Source organism: Schistocerca americana, unplaced genomic scaffold, assembly GCF_021461395.2.
Source record: "Schistocerca americana isolate TAMUIC-IGC-003095 unplaced genomic scaffold, iqSchAmer2.1 HiC_scaffold_1064, whole genome shotgun sequence".
In the NCBI taxonomy this organism is placed as follows: Eukaryota; Metazoa; Arthropoda; class Insecta; order Orthoptera; family Acrididae; genus Schistocerca; species Schistocerca americana.
The window spans coordinates 14,156-32,054 of NW_025725117.1; the positions used below are offsets into that span (position 1 = coordinate 14,156).

Sequence of the window (17,899 nt, forward strand, 5' to 3'; positions counted from 1 at the left end):
CCTGTCATCCGCTTGGCGCGTGCAGCCTTCGACACTCGCGGAAGACGCATCTTGTCCCTGGTGTCCAGCGCAGGAGGGCTGGCGCGCGGCCGACCGGCGTATGGCCTGTGCGGGGTGTGGCAGAGTGTTGTTGGAGGGCGCCACTGCTGGCGATGTGAGCTTCTTCGCCTCGCCTCGCCTCGCCTCGCCTCGCCTCAGACGAGGTGTTTGCGTAATTTGCAGTGCATTCGCACCATTCCTGTCCCTGTCCCCGTCCCGACTTGTCCCGACTTTGCTCGACTGCCGCTCGCTGCCGCTCGGGTCGTGGCCCATATAACAGCGCAAGCACAAGAAACGTCTGCAGGAGATGACGAGACGAGACGAGTCGACTAAGGAATAAATGTATAATTACATATCGAAGTAGGAATTGTACACCGCTATACAACAACAGGCGCTGACGTATTTCAGAACACATCTGCCGATTCGTACTGTTTTGTCGTTTTCAAAGACTTCCTGGCGAACTTGGTTAGCACATTCTCCCTCAAACTGAGATATTTACTGCAATTTCGCACCTTATGGTCATTACAGTAGATTAAAATGCTTAAGCAAGAATCTTTGTCACAACAGAACGGTGGTATGGAAAGAAGGCGGTATAAAAAAAAAAAAAAAGTAAATGAAAGGGAGCCAACAGCACGTGGTGTTCCCAGGTGGTCACCCATCCAAGTACTAACCACGCCCGATGTTGCTTAACTTCGGTGATCGGACGAGAACCGGTGTACTCAACATGGTATGGCCGTTGGGGCCCAGATGATGTAGGCGCATGGCGGAATTCGCATTCGGTTCTTATCCCAACACACACAAAATCACACTTTTCGGTCGAAAGCAGCCGCATTCTTTTTTATTGACAATTTGTCACGTTGGCGCGAACGCAATCCTGAGTTCCAAAACTTATGAGCCGGAAGGACGCGCTTCGTGTATTTTTTTTTTTTTTGTTGTTGTGAGATTTATAAATTTATTTATTAACATTACATCGTTACAAGCTAACAACTTTACAACATAAAACACGAACAGAATTGTAATTGTAAGCACTTCCTTCCGCAATCCGACGTGCCAGCAGAGCGACTGCCGAATTAGCGGGCGCGCCGCCGTGTGTGTGAGACGCGCAGCTTCTCGTTGCACCTCCTGTCATCCGCTTGGCGCGTGCAGCCTTCGACACTCGCGGAAGACGCATCTTGTCCCTGGTGTCCAGCGCAGGAGGGCTGGCGCGCGGCCGACCGGCGTATGGCCTGTGCGGGGTGTGGCAGAGTGTTGTTGGAGGGCGCCACTGCTGGCGATGTGAGCTTCTTCGCCTCGCCTCGCCTCGCCTCGCCTCGCCTCAGACGAGGTGTTTGCGTAATTTGCAGTGCATTCGCACCATTCCTGTCCCTGTCCCCGTCCCGACTTGTCCCGACTTTGCTCGACTGCCGCTCGCTGCCGCTCGGGTCGTGGCCCATATAACAGCGCAAGCACAAGAAACGTCTGCAGGAGATGACGAGACGAGACGAGTCGACTAAGGAATAAATGTATAATTACATATCGAAGTAGGAATTGTACACCGCTATACAACAACAGGCGCTGACGTATTTCAGAACACATCTGCCGATTCGTACTGTTTTGTCGTTTTCAAAGACTTCCTGGCGAACTTGGTTAGCACATTCTCCCTCAAACTGAGATATTTACTGCAATTTCGCACCTTATGGTCATTACAGTAGATTAAAATGCTTAAGCAAGAATCTTTGTCACAACAGAACGGTGGTATGGAAAGAAGGCGGTATAAAAAAAAAAAAAAAGTAAATGAAAGGGAGCCAACAGCACGTGGTGTTCCCAGGTGGTCACCCATCCAAGTACTAACCACGCCCGATGTTGCTTAACTTCGGTGATCGGACGAGAACCGGTGTACTCAACATGGTATGGCCGTTGGGGCCCAGATGATGTAGGCGCATGGCGGAATTCGCATTCGGTTCTTATCCCAACACACACAAAATCACACTTTTCGGTCGAAAGCAGCCGCATTCTTTTTTATTGACAATTTGTCACGTTGGCGCGAACGCAATCCTGAGTTCCAAAACTTATGAGCCGGAAGGACGCGCTTCGTGTATTTTTTTTTTTTTGTTGTTGTGAGATTTATAAATTTATTTATTAACATTACATCGTTACAAGCTAACAACTTTACAACATAAAACACGAACAGAATTGTAATTGTAAGCACTTCCTTCCGCAATCCGACGTGCCAGCAGAGCGACTGCCGAATTAGCGGGCGCGCCGCCGTGTGTGTGAGACGCGCAGCTTCTCGTTGCACCTCCTGACATCCGCTTGGCGCGTGCAGCCTTCGACACTCGCGGAAGACGCATCTTGTCCCTGGTGTCCAGCGCAGGAGGGCTGGCGCGCGGCCGACCGGCGTATGGCCTGTGCGGGGTGTGGCAGAGTGTTGTTGGAGGGCGCCACTGCTGGCGATGTGAGCTTCTTCGCCTCGCCTCGCCTCGCCTCGCCTCGCCTCAGACGAGGTGTTTGCGTAATTTGCAGTGCATTCGCACCATTCCTGTCCCTGTCCCCGTCCCGACTTGTCCCGACTTTGCTCGACTGCCGCTCGCTGCCGCTCGGGTCGTGGCCCATATAACAGCGCAAGCACAAGAAACGTCTGCAGGAGATGACGAGACGAGACGAGTCGACTAAGGAATAAATGTATAATTACATATCGAAGTAGGAATTGTACACCGCTATACAACAACAGGCGCTGACGTATTTCAGAACACATCTGCCGATTCGTACTGTTTTGTCGTTTTCAAAGACTTCCTGGCGAACTTGGTTAGCACATTCTCCCTCAAACTGAGATATTTACTGCAATTTCGCACCTTATGGTCATTACAGTAGATTAAAATGCTTAAGCAAGAATCTTTGTCACAACAGAACGGTGGTATGGAAAGAAGGCGGTATAAAAAAAAAAAAAAAGTAAATGAAAGGGAGCCAACAGCACGTGGTGTTCCCAGGTGGTCACCCATCCAAGTACTAACCACGCCCGATGTTGCTTAACTTCGGTGATCGGACGAGAACCGGTGTACTCAACATGGTATGGCCGTTGGGGCCCAGATGATGTAGGCGCATGGCGGAATTCGCATTCGGTTCTTATCCCAACACACACAAAATCACACTTTTCGGTCGAAAGCAGCCGCATTCTTTTTTATTGACAATTTGTCACGTTGGCGCGAACGCAATCCTGAGTTCCAAAACTTATGAGCCGGAAGGACGCGCTTCGTGTATTTTTTTTTTTTTTGTTGTTGTGAGATTTATAAATTTATTTATTAACATTACATCGTTACAAGCTAACAACTTTACAACATAAAACACGAACAGAATTGTAATTGTAAGCACTTCCTTCCGCAATCCGACGTGCCAGCAGAGCGACTGCCGAATTAGCGGGCGCGCCGCCGTGTGTGTGAGACGCGCAGCTTCTCGTTGCACCTCCTGTCATCCGCTTGGCGCGTGCAGCCTTCGACACTCGCGGAAGACGCATCTTGTCCCTGGTGTCCAGCGCAGGAGGGCTGGCGCGCGGCCGACCGGCGTATGGCCTGTGCGGGGTGTGGCAGAGTGTTGTTGGAGGGCGCCACTGCTGGCGATGTGAGCTTCTTCGCCTCGCCTCGCCTCGCCTCGCCTCGCCTCAGACGAGGTGTTTGCGTAATTTGCAGTGCATTCGCACCATTCCTGTCCCTGTCCCCGTCCCGACTTGTCCCGACTTTGCTCGACTGCCGCTCGCTGCCGCTCGGGTCGTGGCCCATATAACAGCGCAAGCACAAGAAACGTCTGCAGGAGATGACGAGACGAGACGAGTCGACTAAGGAATAAATGTATAATTACATATCGAAGTAGGAATTGTACACCGCTATACAACAACAGGCGCTGACGTATTTCAGAACACATCTGCCGATTCGTACTGTTTTGTCGTTTTCAAAGACTTCCTGGCGAACTTGGTTAGCACATTCTCCCTCAAACTGAGATATTTACTGCAATTTCGCACCTTATGGTCATTACAGTAGATTAAAATGCTTAAGCAAGAATCTTTGTCACAACAGAACGGTGGTATGGAAAGAAGGCGGTATAAAAAAAAAAAAAAAGTAAATGAAAGGGAGCCAACAGCACGTGGTGTTCCCAGGTGGTCACCCATCCAAGTACTAACCACGCCCGATGTTGCTTAACTTCGGTGATCGGACGAGAACCGGTGTACTCAACATGGTATGGCCGTTGGGGCCCAGATGATGTAGGCGCATGGCGGAATTCGCATTCGGTTCTTATCCCAACACACACAAAATCACACTTTTCGGTCGAAAGCAGCCGCATTCTTTTTTATTGACAATTTGTCACGTTGGCGCGAACGCAATCCTGAGTTCCAAAACTTATGAGCCGGAAGGACGCGCTTCGTGTATTTTTTTTTTTTTTGTTGTTGTGAGATTTATAAATTTATTTATTAACATTACATCGTTACAAGCTAACAACTTTACAACATAAAACACGAACAGAATTGTAATTGTAAGCACTTCCTTCCGCAATCCGACGTGCCAGCAGAGCGACTGCCGAATTAGCGGGCGCGCCGCCGTGTGTGTGAGACGCGCAGCTTCTCGTTGCACCTCCTGTCATCCGCTTGGCGCGTGCAGCCTTCGACACTCGCGGAAGACGCATCTTGTCCCTGGTGTCCAGCGCAGGAGGGCTGGCGCGCGGCCGACCGGCGTATGGCCTGTGCGGGGTGTGGCAGAGTGTTGTTGGAGGGCGCCACTGCTGGCGATGTGAGCTTCTTCGCCTCGCCTCGCCTCGCCTCGCCTCGCCTCAGACGAGGTGTTTGCGTAATTTGCAGTGCATTCGCACCATTCCTGTCCCTGTCCCCGTCCCGACTTGTCCCGACTTTGCTCGACTGCCGCTCGCTGCCGCTCGGGTCGTGGCCCATATAACAGCGCAAGCACAAGAAACGTCTGCAGGAGATGACGAGACGAGACGAGTCGACTAAGGAATAAATGTATAATTACATATCGAAGTAGGAATTGTACACCGCTATACAACAACAGGCGCTGACGTATTTCAGAACACATCTGCCGATTCGTACTGTTTTGTCGTTTTCAAAGACTTCCTGGCGAACTTGGTTAGCACATTCTCCCTCAAACTGAGATATTTACTGCAATTTCGCACCTTATGGTCATTACAGTAGATTAAAATGCTTAAGCAAGAATCTTTGTCACAACAGAACGGTGGTATGGAAAGAAGGCGGTATAAAAAAAAAAAAAAGTAAATGAAAGGGAGCCAACAGCACGTGGTGTTCCCAGGTGGTCACCCATCCAAGTACTAACCACGCCCGATGTTGCTTAACTTCGGTGATCGGACGAGAACCGGTGTACTCAACATGGTATGGCCGTTGGGGCCCAGATGATGTAGGCGCATGGCGGAATTCGCATTCGGTTCTTATCCCAACACACACAAAATCACACTTTTCGGTCGAAAGCAGCCGCATTCTTTTTTATTGACAATTTGTCACGTTGGCGCGAACGCAATCCTGAGTTCCAAAACTTATGAGCCGGAAGGACGCGCTTCGTGTATTTTTTTTTTTTTGTTGTTGTGAGATTTATAAATTTATTTATTAACATTACATCGTTACAAGCTAACAACTTTACAACATAAAACACGAACAGAATTGTAATTGTAAGCACTTCCTTCCGCAATCCGACGTGCCAGCAGAGCGACTGCCGAATTAGCGGGCGCGCCGCCGTGTGTGTGAGACGCGCAGCTTCTCGTTGCACCTCCTGTCATCCGCTTGGCGCGTGCAGCCTTCGACACTCGCGGAAGACGCATCTTGTCCCTGGTGTCCAGCGCAGGAGGGCTGGCGCGCGGCCGACCGGCGTATGGCCTGTGCGGGGTGTGGCAGAGTGTTGTTGGAGGGCGCCACTGCTGGCGATGTGAGCTTCTTCGCCTCGCCTCGCCTCGCCTCGCCTCGCCTCGCCTCAGACGAGGTGTTTGCGTAATTTGCAGTGCATTCGCACCATTCCTGTCCCTGTCCCCGTCCCGACTTGTCCCGACTTTGCTCGACTGCCGCTCGCTGCCGCTCGGGTCGTGGCCCATATAACAGCGCAAGCACAAGAAACGTCTGCAGGAGATGACGAGACGAGACGAGTCGACTAAGGAATAAATGTATAATTACATATCGAAGTAGGAATTGTACACCGCTATACAACAACAGGCGCTGACGTATTTCAGAACACATCTGCCGATTCGTACTGTTTTGTCGTTTTCAAAGACTTCCTGGCGAACTTGGTTAGCACATTCTCCCTCAAACTGAGATATTTACTGCAATTTCGCACCTTATGGTCATTACAGTAGATTAAAATGCTTAAGCAAGAATCTTTGTCACAACAGAACGGTGGTATGGAAAGAAGGCGGTATAAAAAAAAAAAAAAAGTAAATGAAAGGGAGCCAACAGCACGTTTTTTTTTTTTTTCTTGTTTTTTTTTTTTTGTTTTTTTTTTTTTTTTTTTCTTTTTTTTTTTTTTTTTTATTTTGAAAGAGGGCGGTATAAAAAAAGAAAGGTAAATGAAAGGGAGCCAACAGCACGTTTTTTTTTTTTTTTTTTTTTCATTGGCGAGCTTCATGAGCTATAATCGTACTGTCGACTCCATGTCCCACGACGAACAGACGAAAAAGAAAACGTATCCCCCGTTAGCATCCTTGAGAATGTCGACGTCCGTCGGGAAAAAGCGACAGGCGCAAAGAAAAAACCATAATCCAAAAAATCTTCTAAATGGAGACAAGTAATCCACCAGAAAAACAAGAGTCCAGTATAGAAAAATATAAAACACAAAACTAGAAAAAGAAGCCACTTCCTCAGGTGTACTATTACTGGGAAAGTTCCACACCAGTAAAGCAGAGGAGTAAAGTCCGACAAGTGGAGAAGTGAAACTAAAAGAAGGAAATTAAAGGCACTGCGCGGTAATACAGGAAAAGACTAAAAGATAGTACTGCCGCCACTTGGGAGACCTACATGAGAAAGTTCTGCAAAAAGAAATTGCCGATGTCCACAGCATAAAAATAATCAAAATCAAGGAGAAGGTAAACCATACCGGAAATGAAAGGGAACACAAAGAATAAAAAGTAGAGTACCTCTGATTACACAAATTTCAATAATTGTACGTTCCTGGAAAACACAACACGAGCGGTCAAAGTAGAAGTGTATACCAAATCATCAAACCATGTTAAGTAGCCATCGACATCCGAGTAAAAGCATGAGCAAGGGAAACCTGCAAAAAATTCGCGAAATTAGCACGATAGCCAGGCATGGCTGCAGTTTGTTCATGCTGAGTCCATAAGTATGTAAGAAAGTCAAATTCGGTTGTCAATTTCAGGGAAAACATTGCAAAAACGGTATGACCCAGGAGCCACACCGTGGCATTCTTCTTAGTATTCGGGTAGGCGGCGCACTGAGGGATTAAGACGTCTGTCGGCAAAACAGAGCGCGTATCCACCCGATTGATAAGGCGAACCATATCTCGGGCGGTATGCCAAACACTGCAAAAATGGCCACACACGAAACGGTGTTCAAGCGTATCCTCCACAGCACACAGGTCACAAGCTTCAGACGAGAGGAGATTAATGGAGTGGAGCTTCGCATTCGTAGGGAAGGTACGATGCACAACCTTGTACCACACTGCGTGTACAGAGGGAGGAAGAACATTGCTGGCAAGATTTTTCCATACCGTGACCCAGTTATACCACGGTAGCCGATACTCCCACTTACAACGCACAGTAGACCCACGGAAAGCAGAAGCGACGTCGCTGACTCGAAGGCTGGGAACGTCACAGAGCTCCAAGTAGCTGTTTTCCATATAGTAGCGACGCACATAATTAAGAAAAAAGGGAATGTGCGAGACATTCACCGGCGCCGCCGCAGATGGAGGACGATACAGATTGAAGACCGCCGCAGTGGTACCGTTCGGGGCCTTTTCCATAACAACAGTGGTCCGTTTCCAAAACAGAGCAGAGCACTTCGCGCGTAGATCTACTAGACCCAAACCACCATCTGTCGGGCTGAGAGTACAAGTGGCATACGAGACTTTAAAAATGTCACCTCGCCATAAAAACCAATACACCGCCTGCTTGAGGGCACGTTCCAATTGCCGAGGCAATGGAAGGACCTGTGCGAGATACCACGCCCTGGCCAGAATGGTAGTATTGATCAAGGCCACCTTATCACGAAGCGCCAACGTGCGAGCCGCATAGATCTTGGCAACGGCACGCACCTTGTGCAGCGTGGACCGCCAATTAAGCGCCTCCATCCGTTGTGGGTGAGAAGAAAAAAGCACGCCCAGGACTTTTTGCTGTTCGCGGACGCAGAACCAGTTCCGCTGTAAGGACCTTGCGCGGGGTGTAAGAGGCAAACAAACAGTCTTAGCAGGGTTGACAATGGCACCCGTGGCTTTTTCAAAGCGTTGCAGTGCGCCATATAAAGTGTCAACGTCATCGGAATGGCCAAGGAAAACACCAAGGTCGTCGGCGTATGCCTTACAAACGAGGCGGTCCGCCCCGACCTGAATGCCGCGGCATTCGCGGCCGATAATCCGCAGCAACGGATCTAAGGCTACAGAAAAAAGGGCCATCGAAAGGGGACACCCCTGCCGCACCGAGCGCTCAACACGGAAAGCCGGCGTCAAGCGGCCGTTGACACTAACTCGTGACGTCGCATTCTGTAAAAGATGCTTTACCACAGTCGTAAACTTAAGGCCGAATCCCATCCGCACAAGAACCTGGCGGAGGTATACATGGCTAATGCGGTCGAAAGCATTTTTGAAGTCAATCAATAAGATGGCAGCAGTCGGCAGGCGCGCACTTTTAACAAAGCCGATACAGTCGCGATATGCGAGAACGGCGTCAAAAATGTTTCGACCCGGCACCGCACATGATTGACTGTCACTGAGAACCGACGGTAAAACAACTTTAAGACGTTGAACCACACAGCGCGTCACAATCTTAAAATCGGCGTTAAGTAAGGTGATCGGCCGAACAGCGTCAATACAGGGCGTCGCAGTCGATTTAGGTACTAAGGTCACTACCCCCTCCTCAAACGCAGCAGGGATAACAGCACCATCCCGTATTTCATTTAAAAGAGCCACAAAAACATCACGAAAAAGATCATAAAACTTCAAATAAAATTCAGAAGGAATGCCGTCGGGACCAGGCGATTTACACTTAGGGCTTCGTCGGATAGCGTCGTACAGGTCGTCAGGTACATAAGCAGCATTTAAATGCGTCCTATCCGCACGAGTTAAAACATGAGGTATAACTTGTAAAAAATCCCGCAGCGCATCACAGTCAACATCCAGCGCACGGAAAAGGGAACTAAAATGATTAAAAATATCCCGCTCAATGTCGGACTGGACAGTAGTCCGCCCACCGTCGCACTTTTTCCAGGTACTGATGTGCAGACGGGCACGCCTCCGTCGTTCCCTGGTCAGATGGTAAAGCGACAAAGGTTCGCCATCCACAACCCCCGCAGGCTGGCTGCGCACGACGACACCATTACTGACAGCACGCAAATCAGCGAGAAGCTTAAGCTGGAATTGCTTAAAAGCGGGCAGCAAGGCAGGCTGTGACGTCACGCGCAGCGCGAGGTCTTGTAAACACGCCTGATGGAAGCGGGCCGTAGCGCGACGCCAACGAGCCGCCTCGCGGCTAAAATCAAGTAAAAACTGCCTTATCACTGGCTTGGCCTCCCCGACCCACCACTCCAGCACACTACAGTCACCTCGCCGAGTCCCGAGTAATTTATGCCACAGATTGGTAAAACACCGGACAAAATGGTCGTCGGTCAATAAAGCACAATTAAATTTCCACAGATTCTGTCGTCTGGGAACACAAAAACGAGGCAATAAAAGCTGACAAAGGTAACCGGAATGATCAGAAAACAGCACGGGAAACATTTCCGTGCGGCAAATACGGGCAGAAAGCGAGGCAGAAATGTAAATTCTGTCCAGGCGGCTGTGCCCCGTGGGATAAAAATGAGTATAGTGGGTAACATCAGGGTTTAAAACACGCCACGTATCAACGAGCCGAAAACTGCGAATCAAGTCGCCGAGCTCGCGACAAATGTTAGGACGAGGCACCTGATCGACAACATCGAAAACGCAATTAAAATCGCCGCCGACAACTAAAGCATCCACATTCCGGTGTAGCAGTGCACACAATTCCTGCCCATAAAAAACAGCCCTCGCCGGCTTATCGTTCCCAGACGGGGCATAAACGTTAACAAAGACAACGCCCAGTATAGTGCAACTAACAGCACGACCATTGGGTAAAATAGCAACGTCGGAAATAGCAAGGTCAGAACGGACTAAAATGGCAGTTCCTGCATTGGAGTCCGGTAAAACATTGTCAACAACAATAAAGTCACTAAAATCGTGTAAAAAGACAAGTGCATCGCGCGTCACCTCTTGTAAAAAGACAACATGGCAGTGGTGATCACGTAAAAAAGCCTTAAAAGCCAGTAATTTGCACGGGTGGCACAACTTGTTAAGATTAATAGTGACAACATTCCACTGGCTAAAATCGTAAGTCATAGACTCACACAGTTAAAAGACACACAAAAGTAAAAACACACAGAAAACACGGAATGTGCAGGTGCACGACAGAGGAGGGGGCACACAGGACACACACTATGTCTCCGCACCCTCCACAACATCCTCCGCCCACTCCGAAGGCTCGAAGGGGGAGAGGGGTGGCAGGGTGGCAGTAGCTGGCACGGCAGAAGCGACCGACACAGGATCCCTGACGGGCATCTGCACGTCGGAGGCAGGCACCGACACGCGGTCGTGGATAGAAGGACCAGCGCGACGTCGGTGGACATCCTCAGCCTTCCGTTTCGTCGACATAGGTGCCGCAGTCACAGCCGAGACAGTGTCGGGCGCTAAAACAGGCACGTCTACAGAGGCTGGTTGACTTAACACAGTCCGCAGATGGCGAACAGCAACGTCACGTTGCTGCGCCGCATCGCTCAGATCAGCTGACTGCGCGTGGCGAGAGGAGGCCCGCGGCGACTGTTGTTGTTGCTGTTTGCGCGGCGGCTGACGCCCGGAGCCGGAAGCCTGAGGCGGCCGGAGCTCCACGTCGAGGTCGCGCCGCGCGGCACGGCGTTGCGACGCCCAAGAAGAGGCGGGGGAGCGCCCTACCGGGGACGGACTACGGTCACGCCGCGTGTAACCCCCGTCGTAAGAAGGGGAGCTACTGACACTGCGGAAGCGTTGCCTACTGGAACTCCGAGAACGAGCTTCATCCCGTTGCGGTTTCGGTTCCACAAAAACATGGCGTGATTCCGCAACAGGATTAGGCCCAGAAACATCAGAGGGTACAACGACGGGTGCAGGCACAGAAGGAGAGGGTGCCAACTGCGACACAATAGGTGCAACAGGGTCCGAAATAGGGCACGGAACAACATCGGTTACCGATTGCGGCACGGAGTCAGAGACAGCCTCCGACACAACAGCACCCACAACCGGTTGAAGAGCAGCAGGCACGTTTTCCGAAGCCGCGGACAAAGATTCCTGGCCGGTAGTCGCAACATCAGAGACAGTAGCATCAGCAGACACATCCATCGCTTCCGCGGCGGCAGCAAGATTAACATCTGCCGCACGCCGCGCGGGCGCGGGGGGGGCGGAACCCAAGACCGTAGCGGCGACGGAAGCAAAACTAGCTCCTTGCAAAGTGGCCTCAAGTGGTAGCTGAACAGGCCGTTTGCGCTTCGGACAATCCTGCCGATAATGTCCGACGCCGTTACAAAATGAACAAGTCTGTGGCTGGCCACTGTACGTGACAAACGCACGGTGGCCGTTTACCAAAATAAAAGACGGAATATGCTGCCTGACCACCATCTTAACACTGCGCACACCGTTCTCGACTTGAAATATGTACGCAGACGACCATTTCTCTTTCACTACAGATAGAACAGTGCCATAAGGCCGCAAGTGACGAGAAATAGTGTCGTTGCGAATTTCAAACGGGAGGTTAAATATGCGGATTTGTCGAAGACCAAAACCAGCATGAGACACAGTGACATTACTAATATTTCCGTTAAGGTGTCGAAATCTACGAACACCGTCATTAACAGAGACAACAGCATCACACAGATCGGGAGATTTCAGTTTCAAGAACACAGAATTTAAAAACGTATCGAACTGAATACCGAGCACATCAGTAGTAGACAACATCAAGTCCTCAAGTAACCAACGATGGATCTCGAAAGCCGAAGGTTTTTCTACGGAACGATCAAACTCGCACTGAATATTATTCTGTCGCTCTTCACTTTCATCGTAAACGATATCCATTACTTACAGTTCAGTAGAAAGAAAGAAAGCAACAAGGAAGAGGGAGCAGACGACACGCGAGGTGCCGCCGGCCCAGTCGCACGAGGTAAACACAGCACGCCAGGCACCGAGGTGTTGGCTGGCGCGCGGCCGACCGGCGTATGGCCTGTGCGGGGTGTGGCAGAGTGTTGTTGGAGGGCGCCACTGCTGGCGATGTGAGCTTCTTCGCCTCGCCTCGCCTCGCCTCGCCTCGCCTCAGACGAGGTGTTTGCGTAATTTGCAGTGCATTCGCACCATTCCTGTCCCTGTCCCCGTCCCGACTTGTCCCGACTTTGCTCGACTGCCGCTCGCTGCCGCTCGGGTCGTGGCCCATATAACAGCGCAAGCACAAGAAACGTCTGCAGGAGATGACGAGACGAGACGAGTCGACTAAGGAATAAATGTATAATTACATATCGAAGTAGGAATTGTACACCGCTATACAACAACAGGCGCTGACGTATTTCAGAACACATCTGCCGATTCGTACTGTTTTGTCGTTTTCAAAGACTTCCTGGCGAACTTGGTTAGCACATTCTCCCTCAAACTGAGATATTTACTGCAATTTCGCACCTTATGGTCATTACAGTAGATTAAAATGCTTAAGCAAGAATCTTTGTCACAACAGAACGGTGGTATGGAAAGAAGGCGGTATAAAAAAAAAAAAAAAGTAAATGAAAGGGAGCCAACAGCACGTGGTGTTCCCAGGTGGTCACCCATCCAAGTACTAACCACGCCCGATGTTGCTTAACTTCGGTGATCGGACGAGAACCGGTGTACTCAACATGGTATGGCCGTTGGGGCCCAGATGATGTAGGCGCATGGCGGAATTCGCATTCGGTTCTTATCCCAACACACACAAAATCACACTTTTCGGTCGAAAGCAGCCGCATTCTTTTTTATTGACAATTTGTCACGTTGGCGCGAACGCAATCCTGAGTTCCAAAACTTATGAGCCGGAAGGACGCGCTTCGTGTATTTTTTTTTTTTTTGTTGTTGTGAGATTTATAAATTTATTTATTAACATTACATCGTTACAAGCTAACAACTTTACAACATAAAACACGAACAGAATTGTAATTGTAAGCACTTCCTTCCGCAATCCGACGTGCCAGCAGAGCGACTGCCGAATTAGCGGGCGCGCCGCCGTGTGTGTGAGACGCGCAGCTTCTCGTTGCACCTCCTGTCATCCGCTTGGCGCGTGCAGCCTTCGACACTCGCGGAAGACGCATCTTGTCCCTGGTGTCCAGCGCAGGAGGGCTGGCGCGCGGCCGACCGGCGTATGGCCTGTGCGGGGTGTGGCAGAGTGTTGTTGGAGGGCGCCACTGCTGGCGATGTGAGCTTCTTCGCCTCGCCTCGCCTCGCCTCGCCTCGCCTCAGACGAGGTGTTTGCGTAATTTGCAGTGCATTCGCACCATTCCTGTCCCTGTCCCCGTCCCGACTTGTCCCGACTTTGCTCGACTGCCGCTCGCTGCCGCTCGGGTCGTGGCCCATATAACAGCGCAAGCACAAGAAACGTCTGCAGGAGATGACGAGACGAGACGAGTCGACTAAGGAATAAATGTATAATTACATATCGAAGTAGGAATTGTACACCGCTATACAACAACAGGCGCTGACGTATTTCAGAACACATCTGCCGATTCGTACTGTTTTGTCGTTTTCAAAGACTTCCTGGCGAACTTGGTTAGCACATTCTCCCTCAAACTGAGATATTTACTGCAATTTCGCACCTTATGGTCATTACAGTAGATTAAAATGCTTAAGCAAGAATCTTTGTCACAACAGAACGGTGGTATGGAAAGAAGGCGGTATAAAAAAAAAAAAAAAGTAAATGAAAGGGAGCCAACAGCACGTGGTGTTCCCAGGTGGTCACCCATCCAAGTACTAACCACGCCCGATGTTGCTTAACTTCGGTGATCGGACGAGAACCGGTGTACTCAACATGGTATGGCCGTTGGGGCCCAGATGATGTAGGCGCATGGCGGAATTCGCATTCGGTTCTTATCCCAACACACACAAAATCACACTTTTCGGTCGAAAGCAGCCGCATTCTTTTTTATTGACAATTTGTCACGTTGGCGCGAACGCAATCCTGAGTTCCAAAACTTATGAGCCGGAAGGACGCGCTTCGTGTATTTTTTTTTTTTTGTTGTTGTGAGATTTATAAATTTATTTATTAACATTACATCGTTACAAGCTAACAACTTTACAACATAAAACACGAACAGAATTGTAATTGTAAGCACTTCCTTCCGCAATCCGACGTGCCAGCAGAGCGACTGCCGAATTAGCGGGCGCGCCGCCGTGTGTGTGAGACGCGCAGCTTCTCGTTGCACCTCCTGTCATCCGCTTGGCGCGTGCAGCCTTCGACACTCGCGGAAGACGCATCTTGTCCCTGGTGTCCAGCGCAGGAGGGCTGGCGCGCGGCCGACCGGCGTATGGCCTGTGCGGGGTGTGGCAGAGTGTTGTTGGAGGGCGCCACTGCTGGCGATGTGAGCTTCTTCGCCTCGCCTCGCCTCGCCTCGCCTCGCCTCAGACGAGGTGTTTGCGTAATTTGCAGTGCATTCGCACCATTCCTGTCCCTGTCCCCGTCCCGACTTGTCCCGACTTTGCTCGACTGCCGCTCGCTGCCGCTCGGGTCGTGGCCCATATAACAGCGCAAGCACAAGAAACGTCTGCAGGAGATGACGAGACGAGACGAGTCGACTAAGGAATAAATGTATAATTACATATCGAAGTAGGAATTGTACACCGCTATACAACAACAGGCGCTGACGTATTTCAGAACACATCTGCCGATTCGTACTGTTTTGTCGTTTTCAAAGACTTCCTGGCGAACTTGGTTAGCACATTCTCCCTCAAACTGAGATATTTACTGCAATTTCGCACCTTATGGTCATTACAGTAGATTAAAATGCTTAAGCAAGAATCTTTGTCACAACAGAACGGTGGTATGGAAAGAAGGCGGTATAAAAAAAAAAAAAAAGTAAATGAAAGGGAGCCAACAGCACGTGGTGTTCCCAGGTGGTCACCCATCCAAGTACTAACCACGCCCGATGTTGCTTAACTTCGGTGATCGGACGAGAACCGGTGTACTCAACATGGTATGGCCGTTGGGGCCCAGATGATGTAGGCGCATGGCGGAATTCGCATTCGGTTCTTATCCCAACACACACAAAATCACACTTTTCGGTCGAAAGCAGCCGCATTCTTTTTTATTGACAATTTGTCACGTTGGCGCGAACGCAATCCTGAGTTCCAAAACTTATGAGCCGGAAGGACGCGCTTCGTGTATTTTTTTTTTTTTGTTGTTGTGAGATTTATAAATTTATTTATTAACATTACATCGTTACAAGCTAACAACTTTACAACATAAAACACGAACAGAATTGTAATTGTAAGCACTTCCTTCCGCAATCCGACGTGCCAGCAGAGCGACTGCCGAATTAGCGGGCGCGCCGCCGTGTGTGTGAGACGCGCAGCTTCTCGTTGCACCTCCTGTCATCCGCTTGGCGCGTGCAGCCTTCGACACTCGCGGAAGACGCATCTTGTCCCTGGTGTCCAGCGCAGGAGGGCTGGCGCGCGGCCGACCGGCGTATGGCCTGTGCGGGGTGTGGCAGAGTGTTGTTGGAGGGCGCCACTGCTGGCGATGTGAGCTTCTTCGCCTCGCCTCGCCTCGCCTCGCCTCGCCTCAGACGAGGTGTTTGCGTAATTTGCAGTGCATTCGCACCATTCCTGTCCCTGTCCCCGTCCCGACTTGTCCCGACTTTGCTCGACTGCCGCTCGCTGCCGCTCGGGTCGTGGCCCATATAACAGCGCAAGCACAAGAAACGTCTGCAGGAGATGACGAGACGAGACGAGTCGACTAAGGAATAAATGTATAATTACATATCGAAGTAGGAATTGTACACCGCTATACAACAACAGGCGCTGACGTATTTCAGAACACATCTGCCGATTCGTACTGTTTTGTCGTTTTCAAAGACTTCCTGGCGAACTTGGTTAGCACATTCTCCCTCAAACTGAGATATTTACTGCAATTTCGCACCTTATGGTCATTACAGTAGATTAAAATGCTTAAGCAAGAATCTTTGTCACAACAGAACGGTGGTATGGAAAGAAGGCGGTATAAAAAAAAAAAAAAAGTAAATGAAAGGGAGCCAACAGCACGTGGTGTTCCCAGGTGGTCACCCATCCAAGTACTAACCACGCCCGATGTTGCTTAACTTCGGTGATCGGACGAGAACCGGTGTACTCAACATGGTATGGCCGTTGGGGCCCAGATGATGTAGGCGCATGGCGGAATTCGCATTCGGTTCTTATCCCAACACACACAAAATCACACTTTTCGGTCGAAAGCAGCCGCATTCTTTTTTATTGACAATTTGTCACGTTGGCGCGAACGCAATCCTGAGTTCCAAAACTTATGAGCCGGAAGGACGCGCTTCGTGTATTTTTTTTTTTTTTGTTGTTGTGAGATTTATAAATTTATTTATTAACATTACATCGTTACAAGCTAACAACTTTACAACATAAAACACGAACAGAATTGTAATTGTAAGCACTTCCTTCCGCAATCCGACGTGCCAGCAGAGCGACTGCCGAATTAGCGGGCGCGCCGCCGTGTGTGTGAGACGCGCAGCTTCTCGTTGCACCTCCTGTCATCCGCTTGGCGCGTGCAGCCTTCGACACTCGCGGAAGACGCATCTTGTCCCTGGTGTCCAGCGCAGGAGGGCTGGCGCGCGGCCGACCGGCGTATGGCCTGTGCGGGGTGTGGCAGAGTGTTGTTGGAGGGCGCCACTGCTGGCGATGTGAGCTTCTTCGCCTCGCCTCGCCTCGCCTCGCCTCGCCTCAGACGAGGTGTTTGCGTAATTTGCAGTGCATTCGCACCATTCCTGTCCCTGTCCCCGTCCCGACTTGTCCCGACTTTGCTCGACTGCCGCTCGCTGCCGCTCGGGTCGTGGCCCATATAACAGCGCAAGCACAAGAAACGTCTGCAGGAGATGACGAGACGAGACGAGTCGACTAAGGAATAAATGTATAATTACATATCGAAGTAGGAATTGTACACCGCTATACAACAACAGGCGCTGACGTATTTCAGAACACATCTGCCGATTCGTACTGTTTTGTCGTTTTCAAAGACTTCCTGGCGAACTTGGTTAGCACATTCTCCCTCAAACTGAGATATTTACTGCAATTTCGCACCTTATGGTCATTACAGTAGATTAAAATGCTTAAGCAAGAATCTTTGTCACAACAGAACGGTGGTATGGAAAGAAGGCGGTATAAAAAAAAAAAAAAAAGTAAATGAAAGGGAGCCAACAGCACGTGGTGTTCCCAGGTGGTCACCCATCCAAGTACTAACCACGCCCGATGTTGCTTAACTTCGGTGATCGGACGAGAACCGGTGTACTCAACATGGTATGGCCGTTGGGGCCCAGATGATGTAGGCGCATGGCGGAATTCGCATTCGGTTCTTATCCCAACACACACAAAATCACACTTTTCGGTCGAAA

The 17,899-nt window shown here is 50.1% G+C and overlaps 10 non-coding genes across 10 annotated transcripts; all 10 read right to left on the reverse strand.

The window, feature by feature from the left end:
- Nucleotides 1–661: 661 nt before the first annotated feature.
- LOC124559963 lies at nt 662–780 on the reverse strand. The gene has a single exon (XR_006968989.1). It is a non-coding gene; the product is annotated as a 5S ribosomal RNA (ribosomal RNA).
- Nucleotides 781–1,821: 1,041 nt separating this feature from the next.
- LOC124559964 lies at nt 1,822–1,940 on the reverse strand. The gene has a single exon (XR_006968990.1). It is a non-coding gene; the product is annotated as a 5S ribosomal RNA (ribosomal RNA).
- A 1,040-nt stretch (nt 1,941–2,980) lies between these two features.
- LOC124559965 lies at nt 2,981–3,099 on the reverse strand. Its single transcript, XR_006968991.1, has one exon. It is a non-coding gene; the product is annotated as a 5S ribosomal RNA (ribosomal RNA).
- A 1,041-nt stretch (nt 3,100–4,140) lies between these two features.
- Nucleotides 4,141–4,259, reverse strand: LOC124559967. Its single transcript, XR_006968993.1, has one exon. It is a non-coding gene; the product is annotated as a 5S ribosomal RNA (ribosomal RNA).
- Nucleotides 4,260–5,299: 1,040 nt separating this feature from the next.
- LOC124559968 lies at nt 5,300–5,418 on the reverse strand. The gene has a single exon (XR_006968994.1). It is a non-coding gene; the product is annotated as a 5S ribosomal RNA (ribosomal RNA).
- Nucleotides 5,419–13,060: 7,642 nt separating this feature from the next.
- Nucleotides 13,061–13,179, reverse strand: LOC124559969. Its single transcript, XR_006968995.1, has one exon. It is a non-coding gene; the product is annotated as a 5S ribosomal RNA (ribosomal RNA).
- A 1,041-nt stretch (nt 13,180–14,220) lies between these two features.
- Nucleotides 14,221–14,339, reverse strand: LOC124559970. Its single transcript, XR_006968996.1, has one exon. It is a non-coding gene; the product is annotated as a 5S ribosomal RNA (ribosomal RNA).
- A 1,040-nt stretch (nt 14,340–15,379) lies between these two features.
- LOC124559971 lies at nt 15,380–15,498 on the reverse strand. The gene has a single exon (XR_006968997.1). It is a non-coding gene; the product is annotated as a 5S ribosomal RNA (ribosomal RNA).
- A 1,040-nt stretch (nt 15,499–16,538) lies between these two features.
- On the reverse strand, nt 16,539–16,657 carry LOC124559972. Its single transcript, XR_006968998.1, has one exon. It is a non-coding gene; the product is annotated as a 5S ribosomal RNA (ribosomal RNA).
- A 1,042-nt stretch (nt 16,658–17,699) lies between these two features.
- LOC124559974 lies at nt 17,700–17,818 on the reverse strand. The gene has a single exon (XR_006968999.1). It is a non-coding gene; the product is annotated as a 5S ribosomal RNA (ribosomal RNA).
- Between the last annotated feature and the right edge of the window lie 81 nt (nt 17,819–17,899).